Here is a 16107-nt window from a genome sequence, read left to right on the forward strand (position 1 = left end):
AGGTCCTTTTCCACAGAACTGCTGCCTAGCCATTCGGTCCCTAGTCTGTAGCTGTGCATTGGGTTCTTCAGTCCTAAGTGCAGGACTCTGCACTTATCCTTATTGAACCTCATCAGATTTCTTTTGGCCCAATCGTCCAATTTGTCTAGGTCCTTCTGTATCCTATCCCTCCCCTCCAGCATATCTAACACTCCTCCTAGTTTAGTATCATCTGCAGATTTGCTGAGGGTGCAATCCACACCATCCTCCAGATCATTTATGAAGATATTGAACAAAATCGGCCCCAGGACCGACACCTGGGGCACTCCACTTCACACTGGCTGCCAACTAGACATGGAGCTATTGATCACTACCCATTGAGCCCGACAATCTAGCCAACTTTCTACCCACCTTATAGTGCATTCATCCAGCCTATACTTCTTTAACTTGCTGACAAGAATACTGTGGGAGACCGTGTCAAAAGCTTTGCTAAAGTCAAGAAACAATACATCCACTGTTTTCCCTTCATCAGCAGAACCAGTAATCTCATCATAGAAGGCGATTAGATTAGTCAGGCATGACCTTCCCTTGGTGAATCCATGCTGACTGTTCCTGATCACTTTCCTCTCATGTAAGTGCTTCAGGATTGATTCTTTGAGGACCTGCTCCATGATTTTTCCGGGGACTGAGGTGAGGCTGACTGGCCTGTAGTTCCCAGGATCCTCCTTCTTCCCTTTTTTAAAGATTGGCACTACATTAGCCTTTTTCCAGTCATCTGGGACTTCCCCCATTCGCCACGAGTTTTCAAAGATAATGGCCAATGACTCTGCAATCACAGCCGCCAATTCCTTTAGCACTCTCGGATGCAACTCGTCCGGCCCCATGGACTTGTGCACATCCAGCTTTTCTAAATAGTCCCTAACCACCTCTTTCTCCACAGAGGGCTGGCCATCTACTCCCCATGTTGTGATGCCCAGCTCAGCAGTCTGGGAGCTGACCTTGTTGTGAAGACAGAGGCAAAAAAAGCATTGAGTACATTAGCTTTTTCCACATCCTCTGTCACTAGGTTGCCTCCCTCATTCAGTAAGGGGCCCACAGTTTCCTTGGCTTTCTTCTTGTTGCCAATATACCTGAAGAAACCCTTCTTGTTACTCTTGACATCTCTTGCTAGCTGCAGTTCCAGGTGCGATTTGGCCCTCCTGATTTCATTCCTACATGCCCGAGCAATATTTTTATATTCTTCCCTGGTCATATGTCCAGCCTTCCACTTCTTGTAAGCTTCTTTTTTATGTTTTAGATCCGCTAGGATTTCACCGTTAAGCCAAGCTGGTCGCCTGCCATATTTACTATTCTTTCAACTCATCGGGATGGTTTGTCCCTGTAACCTCAACAGGGATTCCTTGAAATACAGCCAGCTCTCCTGGACTCCTTTCCCCTTCATGTTAGTCCCTCAGGGGATCCTACCCATCCATTCCCTGAGGGAGTCGAAGTCTGCTTTCCTGAAGTCCAGGGTCCGTATCCTGCTGCTTACCTTTCTTCCCTGTGTCAGGATCCTGAACTCAACCAACTCATGGTCACTGCCTCCCAGATTCCCATGCACTTTTGCTTCCCCCACTAATTCTTTCCGGTTTGTGAGCGGCAGGTCAAGAAAAGCATCTACATGTGAACCTATCCATTGTCTCATTGTCTGTCCATCTCTCCTGCTGGGCTACCCCAGAGATAGCTCCTGTGGAGCCCAGTTCCCCTGCGCCATGGAATACAGGTGCCCCCATTTCCCTATGCAAATGCACCATTGCCCACTGTGGTGCTGCTGCGCTAGGCAAAGGGGCTGGAACCCATGCTCTCAAAGGAGAAACGTGCTGGATTTTTCTATATTGTGCTTCTGTTTATAATTTATTGTCACAGACCCATCCAGTAAGAACACACCCAGAACTCCAGACGCTGCTGACAAATGTTAAAGTGACAGCTCTGATAGAGAGCCATAGATATTTCTTGAGCATTCCAGGTTGATTGGGCTGGAGAGGGTTAATATCTGTTTGTAGGAGGCAGAGGTGGCAAACAATTGGCTCAGTGTAAATTGTAAATTGTAAAATTATCTTGGCAGCTTTCCCTTTTCTCTGTGTTTTGATGATTTTTTGAAAAAGAAAGAAAAGCCAGCTGAAGGCTTCTGTGAAACTGGCTGATTGACAGGCTTGGAAATGCTATTCACTAGAGCTGCTCCAACAATAAAGGCACAGCAGGCACTAACCTAGTGCAGGGAGATGCTTAGTGGCTCAGTGTGGAGCAATTTTTAATAAAGGTCTAGAGACAGGTTAGAAAAAGAACCACTGAGTTTAGCAAGAGTTTAGATGATTTTCATGCCAGCAGAGGAGCTTCTCTTTCCTCTTCCACCTCTGGACCCTCCAGAAGGATAGAAACTAAAAGTGTTATAGGCTAGGTTGTGAAGTCCTTCAGTCACCCTCCTGCTTGCATCGCAGCATGTAACAGTGTGAATAAGAGAAGGAACAGTGGGGATGACAAATGGCTCTTGGTTTTGGTTTTTTTTGGGTGGGCTCTGGGTGCCTGAAGACTTGACCAAGCCACTCAGTGACTCTGCCAGGTGGGCCTAAATGATGCAGGCACAGGGTACGGTGAGCACAAGTCATGCTCATTAGCTGTTTGAAACTGCCTGGTTGATCTCTATTGTGAGCAAGTAGCCTGACAATAGAGTCCCTCTCTGAGAACCAATGGGGATTCTAGGGGAGGGAGGGGAGTTTATAAATAGGAGGGGTGGGAGCCAGAGTGGAAATCTCAGTGGTGGAGCAGCGCAAGGACCAGAGGGTGCTGCTGCATGAATTGGGATTCAGGGGCTTTGCCAGTTTTGTTGATTTAGACAGCAGGCCCCCTAACGCCTCTGGAGAAGATGAAGACTAGGATGGCTGCAGATTGAGCAAATTGCAGACCGTTGTTGCACAGACTCAAGAGAGTTTGAAGGAGACTGTGGGGCTATCCTTTGTTTCCCAACTTTAAAGAGCCAGCATGCCCTACAGAGGGATTGGACACCATTCCACAGAGACGGTGAAGGGTAAATTTTTCCTCCCAGAGAAGAGCCCTAGGACAGTGTATGTATGTACATGTGTATAATTATATCCTGTATTGAACTTGTGGTAGTAACAAGAACTAAAATTTGGGACTCCCCCCCCCCCCCCGCAAAAGTGTTAGCTTTAATTATCTTGTAATTAAGAACATAAGAACGGCAACACTGGGTCAAACCATCTAGCCCAGTATCCTGTCTTCTAACAGTGATGAGTTCCGGGTGCTTCAGAGGGAATGAACAGAACAGGCAATCATCAAGTGATCCATCCCTTATCGTCCACTCCCACCTTCCGGCAGTCAGAGGTTTAGGGACACCCAAAGCATGGGGTTTTGTCCCTGATAATCCTGGCTAATAGCCATTGATAGACCTATCCTCCATGAACTTATCTAATTCTTTTTTTAACCTAGTTATGGTTTTGCCCTTCACAATATCCCATGACAATGAGTTTCACAGGTTGACTGTGTGCTGTGTGAAGAAGTACTTCCTTTTGTTTGTTTTAAGCCTGCTGCTTATTAATTTCATTGAGTTCTTGTGTTATGGGAAGGGGTAAATAACACTTCCTTATTCATCTTCTCCACCCCATTCATGATTTTATAGACCTCGATCATATCCCCACTTGGTCTCCTCTTTTCTAAGCCGAACAATCCCTGTCTTTTTAATCTCTCCTCAGAAGCTGTTCCATGTCCCTAATCATTTTTGTTGCCCATCTCTGCTCCTTTTCCAATTCTAATATATCTTTTTTGAGATGGGGCATCCAGAACTGCATGTGGTATTCAAGGTTGGGGGCGTACCATGGATTTATATAGCAGCATTATGATATTTTCTATCCCTTTACTAATGGTTCCTAAAATTCTGTTAGCTTTTTAGACTGCCACAAAACATTGAGCAGATGTTTTCAGAGAACTATATGCAATGACTCCAAGATCTCTTCCTTGAGTGGTAACAGCTAGTTGAGTCCCTATCACTGTATATGTATAGTTGGGATTATTTTTTCCAATGTACATTACATTGCATATATCAACATTGAATTTCAGCTGCCATTTTGTCACCCAATTTTGTAAGATCCCTTTGTAACTCTTCGCAGTCAGCTTTGGTCCTAACTGTCTTCAGTAATTTTATACTGTCTGCAAATTTTGCCACCTCATTGTTCACACCCTTTCCCATAATTTATGAATATGTTAAACAGCACAGGTACTAGTAGAAGTCCTTGGGGGACTCTGCTATTTATTCCTCCCCATTGTCAAAACTGACAGTTCATTTCCTATCTTTTAACTAATTACTGATCCATGTGAGGGCCTTCTCTCTTGTCCCCTGGCTGCATACTTTGCTTAAGAGTCTCTGGTGAGGGACTGTGTCAAAGGCTTTCTGAAAGTCCAAGTATAGTATATCTACTGGATCACCCTTGTCCACATGCCTTTTGACAGCCTCAAAGAATTCTAATAGATTGGTGAGTCATGATTTACCTTTACAAAAGCCATGTGGACTCCACTCCAACATATAGTGTTCATTTATGTCTTTGATAATTCTGTTCTTTACTATGTCTTCAGCCAATTTGCCTGAATTGAGGCTTAGCACACTGTAATTGCTGGGATCACCTCTGGAGACTTTTTTAAAAATTGGCATCACATTAGCTAGCCTGCAGTCATCTGGTACAGAGTCAGATTTAAGCAATAGGTGATTTTCACCCCTTCTTGTCTACTGTTGAGAATAGCCCACTTCCACCTTAATTTAATTGGCTTGTTAGCACTGACCTTCCACTTGGTAAGGCAACTTCCATCTTTTCATATGCTGTGTATTTATACCTCCCTACTGTATGTTCTGCTCCATGCATCTGATGAAGTGGGTTTTAGCCCATGAAAGCTTATGCCCAATAAATTTGTTAGTCTCTAAGGTGCCACAAGGACTCCTCGTTGTTTTTGCTGATACAGACTAACACGGCTACCACTCTGAAACATACCACACATAGTAGTTCTGCAATTTCATATTTGAGTTCTTTCAGAACTCTTTGGTAAATACCATCTGGTCCTGGTGATTTACTGTTTAATTTAGCAATTTGTTCCAAAACCTCCTCTATTGCCACTTCAATCTGGGACAGTGCCTTAGATTTGTCATCTATAAAGAATGGCTCTCACATCCTCTGCAATGAAGACTGATGCAAAGAATTCATTTAGCTTCTCTGCAACAACCTAGTTTTCCTTGAGTGCTCCTTTAGCACATAGTTTGTCCAATGGCCCCACTGATTGTTTGGCAGGCTTCCTGCTTCTGATGTACTTTAAAAAATTTTCTGTTAGCTTTTTCAGACTACAAGTGGTGTAAAGTTTTTGTGTCTTTTGTAGTTGCTTTTAAAATTCTTTTTTGGCCTTCCTAATTATACCTTTACCCATTACTTGCAAGAGTGTATGCTCCTTTCTATTTTCCTCAGTAGGATTTGACTTCCAATTTTTAAAGAATGCCTTTTTGTCTCTAACCACCTCTTTTACTCTTTTGTTTAGCTATGGTGACATTTTTTGGTCCTCTAACTCTCTTTTTGATTTGGGGTATACATTTAGTTTGAGCCTCTATTATGCTGTTTTAAATGGTTTCCATGCAACTTGCAGGCATTTCACTCTTGTTCCTTTTAATTTTCCTTTAACTAGCTTCCTCACTTTTGTATAGTTCCCCTTTTTGATGTTAAATGCTATTCTGGTGGGTTTCTTTGATATATGCCCCCTCAACAAGGATGTTAAATTTAATTACATCATGGTTGCTAAAACTGTGTGGTTCAGATATATTCACCTCTTGGACCAGATCCTGTGCTCCACCTAGGGCTAAATAAAGAATTGCCTTGCCCCTTATGGGTTCCAGGATATGCTGCTCCGAGAAGCAGTCTAGCATTTATGTTGTCTAGAAATCTTATCTCTCCATCCCGTCCTGAGGAGATATGTTCCCAGTCAGTACGGGGAGAGTTGAAATCTCCCAGTATTATTGGGTTTTCTGATTTTGTAGACTCTCTATTCTCCCTGAGCATTTCAGAATCACCATCATGATCCTGGTCAGGTGGTTGGTAGGATATTCCTACTGTTCTACTCTTATTATTCAAGCAGGGCATCTCTATCCACAGAGATTCTAGGGTACAGTTTGGTTCATTTAAGATTTTTACTGTATTTGACTCTATACTTTCCCTCATGTATAGTGCCAATCCCCCACCAGCACAACTCTGTCATTCCTATATATTTTGTACCCTGATATTGCTGTGTCCCGTTGATGGGACACTAGATGTGGAGGGCTCTGAGTTACCACAGAGAATTCTTTCCCAGGTGTCTGGCTGGTGGGTCTCGCCCACATGCTCAGAGTCTAACTGATTGCCATGTTTAGGATTGGGAAGGAATTTTCCCCCAGATCAGATTGGCAGAGACCCTGGGATTTTTTTGCCTTCCTCTGCAGCATGGGGCATCCGTCACTTGCAGGTTTAAACTAGAGTAAATGATGGATTCTCTGTAATTTGAAGACTTCAGTAACTCAGCCAGAGGTTAGGGGTCTATTACAGGAGTGGGTGGGTGAGATTCCGTGGCCTGCAATGTACAGAAGGTCAGATTAGATGATCGTGATGGTCCCTTCTGGCCTTAAAGCCTATGAGTCTCTACAGCCCTACAGTCAACAGAGTACTGGGGTTAGGAGACAGACAGCTGTGTTCTGCACAACCTGGGCCTGGGATAGATTATATTTGTCTGTAGGTGACAAAGATGTGAACTGTCTCTGAAAGATCCATATGTGAGAGGCATACTCCAGGTGCTGCAATGAACTCTGGAGGTCCCTGGAGTTGTAAACTGTTCTAGAGAAGGACATGCAACCTTGAGAGGTGGTGTAAACATTGCCTCTGCCCATTCCTCTTACTGATATCCCCTGTCAAAAGCCATCACTTCTGTAAGCCACAGGAAAATTGCTTTGCTGCAGATTTGTCTGGTGCTCAGGCAGCAGGAAAGCCAGGAAGCTGCAGAATGTGAGTGGAATGAAAAGGAGATGTAGAGGAGAGTACCACTGATGTGTTTGTCTACTCATCTGTCTAGTTAGCCACTTACATCATTCCCATAGCATCTAAGCACCTCTTGGCACCAGGTGGATGATACTAAAGCCAAAAGCATGTCATCATTTATAGTCACTGGATTTGTTGAACAGGAGGGATAGCCAAATGAACCCTGCTGAACCCCCACATATCAGGGTCCTTGGGGGATATGAAATGTCAGGATCCCACAGACAGAACAGCTATATCAGAGACAAAGACTGCTGTTGGTTGATAACATCATGATGGAGCTCTTCTGCCTTATCTGTAGAATCCAGTTATAGCTGGAGTGGCCCCATCATCATCTTCTCTCAAATGTTTGAGATGGGAAGGTAATCAGCAAGGGTATTAATGCCCAAAGATGGTTTCCTGAGCCAGGAGCTAGCCACAGCTTGCCCTCCCCACAGAAACACAATCTTTTGTTCATTATCTTCTACAAATGCAGCTTTGCCCAGGCCTGTACTGCACATTATTGACCAGTTTTCTCCTTTGCCTGACCCAGTAGGTATCAAAGGTGATCTGCAATAAAAGTAAAACTACAGGATTCCCACCAGCAGCAAGTGCTGAACACTCCCACCCCCCAGGCTCCTGCTGAGAGGCCACTGAATGCGAATAATTAGTCATACTCCAGCTGCTTTTTGCCATTCTGATTTGGTAGCATTTTACATCAGCTTTGTGCTAATGCAAATGGCTGCACAAGGGGCAGAGCTTGGGATAATCTGCCCTAAAACTAAACATATCTACATGGGTCTCCAGACAGGACTAGCTAAATGCCCACAGTGCTGTCCCAACATGTTCAGGGCTCAGTGTAGAGGTGGGATAGGGACAGCTTTCTAGGGCATTACAGCAATTCATTTGTCATCTGATGTTGCACAAGTGTATTGAGATACACAGAACAGGCGTGTTGACACCCACAGCTGACACTTTTCACTCTGCATAGGCGCAAAGAGTGATTCAGTAGTGTTTTACACAACTACACGACGTGCATGGAAAGTCTAGCCCACAAAGGCTGTGCTTGACCTTGACCCTGAAAGGAGATCACATTAAAGCAGTAGTGCAGTCCTGCAGAGCTCCGGAGGTCTGGACAGAATAGGGAACAGGGCTTTAGGCATATGTTGGGCTTTTTTTATATGAAGGGCTAGGACAGGTAAGAGAATCCTTCCTGGCCAGAGACAAAATAAAAAGCTTCCAGGCAGACACCTATCTCTGCAAAATCTGAATGAGGCCCTGCCATGCTTTGCTCCCATGATGGGATTGTACCAGGCATAGTTCTTCTGCCACCTATTTTCTACAATATATTAAGCCCCACTTTGGCAAAGCGTTTATCAGCTTCCATCCCTCCCTATGTAGGAAATCACTTCAGTGCATGCTTTAGTCCTTTCTGACTGGGGCTTCAACATGTGCTTCAGTGCCTTGCTGGTTTTGGGCTTTGGAGAATAGCCCCCCCAAGTGCCCCAAAATACTAATTGTTTAATTACTTATTTCAAGATTGGACATTCCATTGAGTCTTTGTTAAACATAATAAAGCCCTTCTTCTAAAGGAGGAATCATTCCTTCTCGAATGTGGAGGGCATTAGTAGCTAATGAACTTGAAGAATCTGGACAATTATTTTTGAAAAGTCACTGAGAGCCAGGGAGGTACCAGAAAAGCCAAAGCATTAATAATGTCATGCTGTCTGGAGTGGCTCACGACTGTGAGTGCCAACCTCAGGGCAGACTGTCGGAAAGCAGGGCATACACCCCAAGCTGGTTGTATGTTCTACAACTAGATTTCACCATGCCAGTAACAGATGTGAACTCCTGGATCACTATAACAGTCTCACCATGGAGCCACACACAGTCTCTGTAGACTCTCCAACCTATCTTGCCACCCAGACCTGATCCAATGCCCATCAAAATCAGTGGAAAGACTTCTATTGATTTCAGTGAGCTTTGGCTCAGGCTGTGGGGGAGCAGGATTATGAAACATGGTGTAGGAAGTCCTTTGAACATTTTGGACACCAGTAGGGAAATTTCCCATGACCCAGGGAAGGTCACTGGTCCTGTTTCTCAGAGAGAGACAGGAGGCTGGCTGTGGAGTCCATGTTCCCTGAACTACAGAGGGTGGGGCTTTAGGAGAAGCACAAAAGGGAATGCAGTCCTCAACACCAAATGCACAGATTGCATAGGAGGCAGGGTCAAGGTAAAGACAAATTCTGGCACCTTTCAATGATGAGGTCTCTCTCTCTGCCCATGGCAGCCTCAGTGTTGATGTACGTGACTTCTGGCACCTGAACAGCTATTGGTCCAGAAGGAAAGGAACATGGCAAAGGGTGACCTGTTCATCTGTTGATGCTAGGCAGTCTTGGTGCGTGGTGAAAATGTGGGCACGCAGTGTTATCTGAATAAAATCCTCTGATCCAGTCCCAGAATTGGGAACTTTTTTGAAGTCCATGCTTAAAATAAGCCCCTTGTGGAATATTGAGCCAGTCTGAAGTTCCTTATGACTATGAAATGATAAATGACTATCAAATGATAAGAGGTTGAGAAAACCTGGTCTGTGAGGAAAGGTTAAAAAAACAGGTCATGTTTAGTCTTGAGAAAAGAAGGCTGAGGGGGGACCTGAGAACAGTCTTCACATATGTGAAGTGCTGTTATACAGAAGGCAGGGATCAGTTGTTCTCCATGTCCATTGAAGGTAGGCCAAGCAGTAATGGGCTTAATCTGCAGCAAAGGGAGATTCAGGTTAGATACGAGGGAAAAACTTTCCAGTTCTCAGGCCTGGTCTACACAGTGAGGTTAGGTTGAATTTAGCTGAGTTAGGTCGATTTTATAATGAATGCCTCTACACAACCAACCCCGTTCCGCCAACCTAAAGAGCTCTTAAAATCGACTACTGTACTCCTCCCCGACAAGGGGAGTAGCACTAAAATCGACCTTCCTGGGTCAAATTTGGGGTAGTGTAGATGCAGCGCTGTGCAATTCAATGGTATTGGCCTCCGGGAGCTATCCCAGAGTGCTCCAATGTGACGGCTCTGGATTGCACTTTCAACTCCGATGCACTAGCCAGGTAGACAGGAAAAGCACTGGGAACTTTTGAATTTCATTTCCTGTTTGGTCAGTGTGGTGAGCTCAGCAGAACAGGTGACCATGCAGTCCCAGAATCGCAAACGAGCTCCAGCATGGAGCGAACAGAAGACACTGGATCTGATTGTTGTATGGGGAGAAGAATCTGTCCAGGCAGAACTCCGATCCAGCAGAAGAAATGCTGATATATATGCCAGAATCACACAGGGCATGGTGGTCAGAGGCTACACCAGGGACACACAGCAGTGCCGGGTGAAAATTAAGGAGCTCAGGCAAGCCTACCAAAAGACAAAGGAGGCAAACGGTCACTCTGGGTCAGCGCCCCAGACATGCTGCTTCTATGATCAGCTGCATGCCATTCTGGGGGGGGACACCCTACCAGTACCCCAACACTCTCTGTGGACACCTGCAAGGTGGCAGTCTCATGCAACATGGATCAGGATTTTGTGGATGAGGAGGAGGAGAATGCACAGCAGGCAAGCAGAGAATCTGTTCTCCCCGGCAGCCAGAACCTTTTCCTCACCCTGGAGCCAATATCCTCCCAGGGCATATTGTTCCCAGACCCTGAAGGTGGAGAAGGCACCTCTGGTGAGTGCACATTTGTAATGACACTACAGGGGTTAAAATAAATTGTTTTTAATGTTTGATTTGCCCTGAACAATTGAGATGCATTTATGGCCAGTACTGCTACTGGAAAAGTCTCTTAAAGTGTCTGGGGATGGAGTGGGAATCCTCCAGGGACATCTCCATGAAGCTCTCCTGGAGGTACTCTGAAAGATTTTGCAGGTTTCTGGGGAGGGCTGCCTGATTTTGACCTCCACGGTAGGACACTTTACCACTCCAAGCCAGTAGCAAGTGGTCTGGAATCATTGCAGCACAAAGCATGGCAGCGAATGGTTCTGAGTTTTGGTCACACTGATGCAACATTCAGTTTTATCTTTCTGTGTCAGCCTCAGGAGAGTGATATCATTCACGGTCACCTGGTTGAAATAGGGGAAGTTTTGTAAGGGACCAGTAATCTCCTCTCTTTGGTGATCCCCAACACATTAGACACCGGTGATGCTGGGCTGTTTGCGCTTGGCTAAAAGGGATCATTCTGGACGCAGGTATAGCCACACAGGTGGGGTGGGGGTGCTGCACATCCACCCCAAAACCGCAGCCCCTCCTTTTAAATGGCATTGGTTGCGATGGGAAAGGAGAGCGCTGCAGTTTGAAACCATTCCCACATGTTATGAACGATGAAGAAGCCAACCCCACGTACCCTTTGGCTTACCATGGCTGACTAGAGACCGAATTCAGTTGCCCAGCTGTGTGTGATGTGTCACCATACTGGCAGGCAATCAATAGAAAAGGCAAAATGCGACCTAAAACACATGTGCTTCCTCTCCCACCACACACACAGATGCAAATGTTTCTATGCTCCCTGCATCAACTCTGTCCCTGAGGTTATCGCAGATTAGAAGGTGAAAAAAATGCACTTGCAATTACATGTTTTCCAAGCTCATGCAGTCCTCCCACACTGATAGGGCACAGCTGAATGCATGGAGGCATTCGGTGGCAGAGGCCAGGAAAGCATACAGTGAGCATGATCAGAAAATGCAGGAGGAGATACTGAGGCTAATGGGGGAGCAAATGGACATGATGAGGCATCTGGTTCTGCTGAGCTACAGGAAAGGCAACTAGAGTACAGTCTCCGGCTGCATCCATTGTGTAACTGCCTGCCCTCCTCGCCAAATTCCATATCCTCCTCACCCAGATGACCAAGAACGCGGAAGGAGGTTCTGGGCACCCTGCCACTCAACTCCAGGGGATGGCGCAAGCAACAGAAGGCTGTTATTCAAACAGCTTTGATTTGTAGTGTGGCTACAATAAGGAATGTGGCGTTGTCCTTCCCTCCTCCCCCAACCCACCCCATTATCAAACCCTTTGTACACCCGGGCTACCTTTTACTAGTCAGCGTTGTCAGTGATCTCAAGCTTTTTTTTATAAATAAAAAATGAATGGATTCAAAACAATAGGGACTTTATTTCCTGTGCCAGCTGTGGTTGAAGTGGGGAGGGGGATTGGATTACAGGGAAGTACATTCACCAAAGGGGGCAGGTTTGCATCAAGGATAAACACACACAACTGTCACACTGTAGCCGGCTCAGTCATGAAACTGTTTTTCAAAGCCACTCTGATGCGCAGCATGCCTTGGTGTGCTCTTCTAATTGCCCTGATGTCTGGCTGTTCAAAATTGGCCACCAGGCGATTTTCCTTAACCTCCCACCCCACCATAAATGTCTCCCCCTTACTCTCACAGATATTATGGAGCACACAGCAAGCAGCAATAACAATGGCAATATTGGTTTTGCTGAGGTTTAACCTATTCAGCAAACTGCCCCAGTGTCCCTTTAAACATCCAAAGGCACATTCTACCACCATTCTGCACTTGCTAAGCCTATAGTTGAACTCCTCACTGCTGTCTAAGCTGCCTGTGTATGGCTTCATGAGCCATGGAAGCAAGGGGTAGGCTGGGTTCCCCAAGGATAACTATTGGCATTTCAACTTCCCCAACAGTAATTTTCTGGTCTGGGAAGAAAGTCCCTTCTTGCAGCTTTCCAAACAGCCCGAAGTTCTGAAAGATGCGAGCATCATGCACCTTTCCTGACCATCCCACGTTGATGTCGGTGAAACGGCCCTTGTGATCCACCAGTGCTTGCAACACCATTGAAAAGTACCCCTTGTGGTATATGTACTCTTTGGCAAGGTGGTCTGGTGCCAAGATAGTGATATGGGTTCCGTCTATCACCCCACCACAGTTAGGGAACCCCATTGCAGCAAAGCCATCCACTATGACCTGCACATTTCCCAGAATTACTACCCTTTTTAGCAGAAGGGTACTGATTGCCCTGACTACTTGGATCACAGCAGCCCCGACTGTAGATTTGCCCACTCCAAATTGATTCCCAACTGACGTTGCAAGCTTCCACAGGGCTATCGCCACTCACTTCTCAAATGTCATGGCAGGTCTCGTCTTGGTATTCCTGAGCTTCAGGGCGGGGGAAAGCTACTCACAAAGTTCCATGAAAGTGGCCTTACGCATGCGAAAGTTTCACAGCCACTAGGAATCATCCCATACCTGCAACACTGTGTGGTCCCACCAGTCTGTGCTGTTTGCTGGGCCCAGAATTGGCATTCCACTGTATTAACATGCCCCAATGCCGCCATTGTGGGTGCTGGTGTTTTGGTGTGGTTTGTGTTTCCCAGATTAACAGGATTTAGGTGGGAAGGCTATGACAGATTCAGAGGCAGCAGTGGGAGTGACCCAAGTAGTGGAAGACACAATGAAGATGACTGGATGTGGAAGCTGCGGTATGTACATGGTCCTGGAGCGGGTACCTGGAAAGAGTTTTGTCTGCATGAAGTGCCATCTGATAGAGCTGATGGAAGAAAAGATCCGAGGATTGGAGACTGGGAGAGATCAGCAAGGAAAGCTACCTTGCAGGTGGAAAGTCTGGTTGAGTTTAGAAGGGGGTTCGAGCGGATTATGGAGCAAAGACATGAGGCGGCTGAAGGGAAAATCTCAGACTTGCACATGGAAGCAGGACCGAAGAACTCTGAGGGGAGACTGCTGGGTGAAGAAAATGGACAGTGGAAGCATGTGACTACGAGAACCAGGAAGAGGAAAAGACGGGCTAGTGAAGGAGAAATAGAGCTCAAGAACAGGTTTGCAGAGTTGGAAAATGAAGAAGGGGCTCAGCAGGTGGTCACTGAAGGTGGAAGGGAAAGGAAGAAGAGAAGAGCGGCTAGTCCTATAGGAAAAGGGGAAGAGTCAATGGAGACTACACCAAATATGAGCCCCGGGAGGATTCAGGATGGGTTGAAGAGGATTACAAGGGAGAATAGGAATGGAAAGAACTTGCAGCCAGAGGGAACAGGGGATAGACCACAGAATCGCACCGTCATGAGGAAAAGGCAGGTCTACGTGATTGGGGACTCCTTACTGAGAAGAATGGACAGGCCTGTAACCACAGCTGATCCAGAGAAAAGAAGACGTGCTGTCTTCCAGGTGCTAAGATATGGGATGTGGACCTGAGGTTGAAGAGGATCCTAAAGGGAGCGGGAAAGAATCCACTGATCGTCCTTCATGTGGGAACAAATGATACCGGTAGATTCTTGCTGAAACATATCAAGGGAGACTATGCCAGGCTGGGGAAAACACTTAAGGAAATCGAGGCTCAGGTGATCTTCAGTGGAATTCTGCCTCTTCCTAGAGAAGGGCAACAAAGGTATGACAAGATTGACTATCAACAGATGGCTCAGGCAGTGGTGCTATAAGGAGAGCTTTGGGATGTATGGCCACTGGGAGGCATTCATGGACAGAGGACAGTTCTCTCGGGATGGACTTCATCTGAGTAGGGAAAGAAATAGACTTCTAGGATGGAGGCTGGCACAACTGATTAAGAGAGCTTTAAACTAGGAATCTTGGGGAGATGGTTGGGATGTCTAGGTAATCTCCATGCTGGATTTTAACATTGAGAGGGAAGAAAACAAAGTAAGAAAGGATACAGCCATGGGTAGGAGAATGGACATAAGGAGGAAGGACAGTGTGGATACCAGTCTAATAGGTCATACTGGCTGTAGAATGTCCATGCCTCATTGGGTAAAGAATGTGAGCGAGGACAAACAGCAAAAATTAAGATATTTGTTCACCAATGCAAGGAGCCAAGGTAACAAAATGGAGGAACTAGAGCTACTGGTGCAGAAAGTGAAACCAGATATTATAGGGATAACAGAAAACTGATGGAATAGTAGTTCTGCAGAAAAGGACCTAGGGGTTACAGTGGACGAGAAGCTGCATATGAGTCAGCAGTGTGCCCTTATTGCCAAGAAGGCCAATGGCATTTTGGGATGCATAGGTAGGGGCATTGCCAGCAGATCGAGGGACGTGATCGTTCCCCTCTATTCAACATTGGTGAGGCCTCATCTCGAGTACTATGTCCAGTTTTGGGCCCCACACTACAAGAAGGATGTGGAAAAATTGGAAAGAGTCCAGTGGAGGGCAATAAAAATGATTAGGGGACTGGAACACATGACTTATGAGGAGAGGCTGAGGGAACTGGGATTGTTTAGTCTGCAGAAGAGAAGAATGAGGGGGGATTTGATAGCTGCTTTCAACTACCTGAAAGGGGGTTCCAAAGAGGATGGATCTAGACTGTTCTCAGTGGTAGCTGATGACAGAACAAGGAGTAATGGTCTCAAGTTGCAGTGGGGAAGGTTTAGGTTGGATATTAGGAAAAACTTTTTCACTAGGAGGGTGGTGAAACACTGGAATGTGTTACCTAGGGAGGTGGTGGAATCTCCTTCCTTAGATATTTTTAAGGTCAGGCTTGACAAAGCCCTGGCTGGGATGATTTAGTTGGGGATTGGCCCTGCTTTGAGCAGGGGGTTGGACTAGATGACTCCTGAGGTGCCTTCCAACCCTGATATTCTATGATTCTATGACTGGACTACAGCTATTGAAGGGTGTGTGTTGTTTAGAAAAGTCAGAAACAAAGGTAAAGGTGGTGGAGCAGCATTGTATATCAGTGATGAGGTTGGACCTTGCAAAGAGAATTAAAACCAATAGTAAAAGGTTCTATAGCCATATAAATAAGAAAACCAAAGAAAGAAGAAGTGGGACCGCTAAACACTGAGGATGGAGTGGAGGCTAAGGATAATCTAGGCATGGCCCAATATCTAAACAAATACTTTGCCTCAGTCTTTAATGAGGCTAATGAGGATTTTAGGGATAATGGTAGCATGACAAATGGGAATGAGGATATGGAGGTAGATATTACCATATCTGAGGCAGAAACGAAACTCAAACAACTTAAGGGGACTAAATCAGGGGGCCCAGATAATGTTCATCCAAGAATATTAAATGAATTGGCACATGAAATTGCAAGCCCATTAACAAGAATTT

The sequence above is a fragment of the Caretta caretta genome, chromosome 9 (assembly GCF_965140235.1).
Source record: "Caretta caretta isolate rCarCar2 chromosome 9, rCarCar1.hap1, whole genome shotgun sequence".
NCBI lineage: Eukaryota > Metazoa > Chordata > Testudines > Cheloniidae > Caretta > Caretta caretta.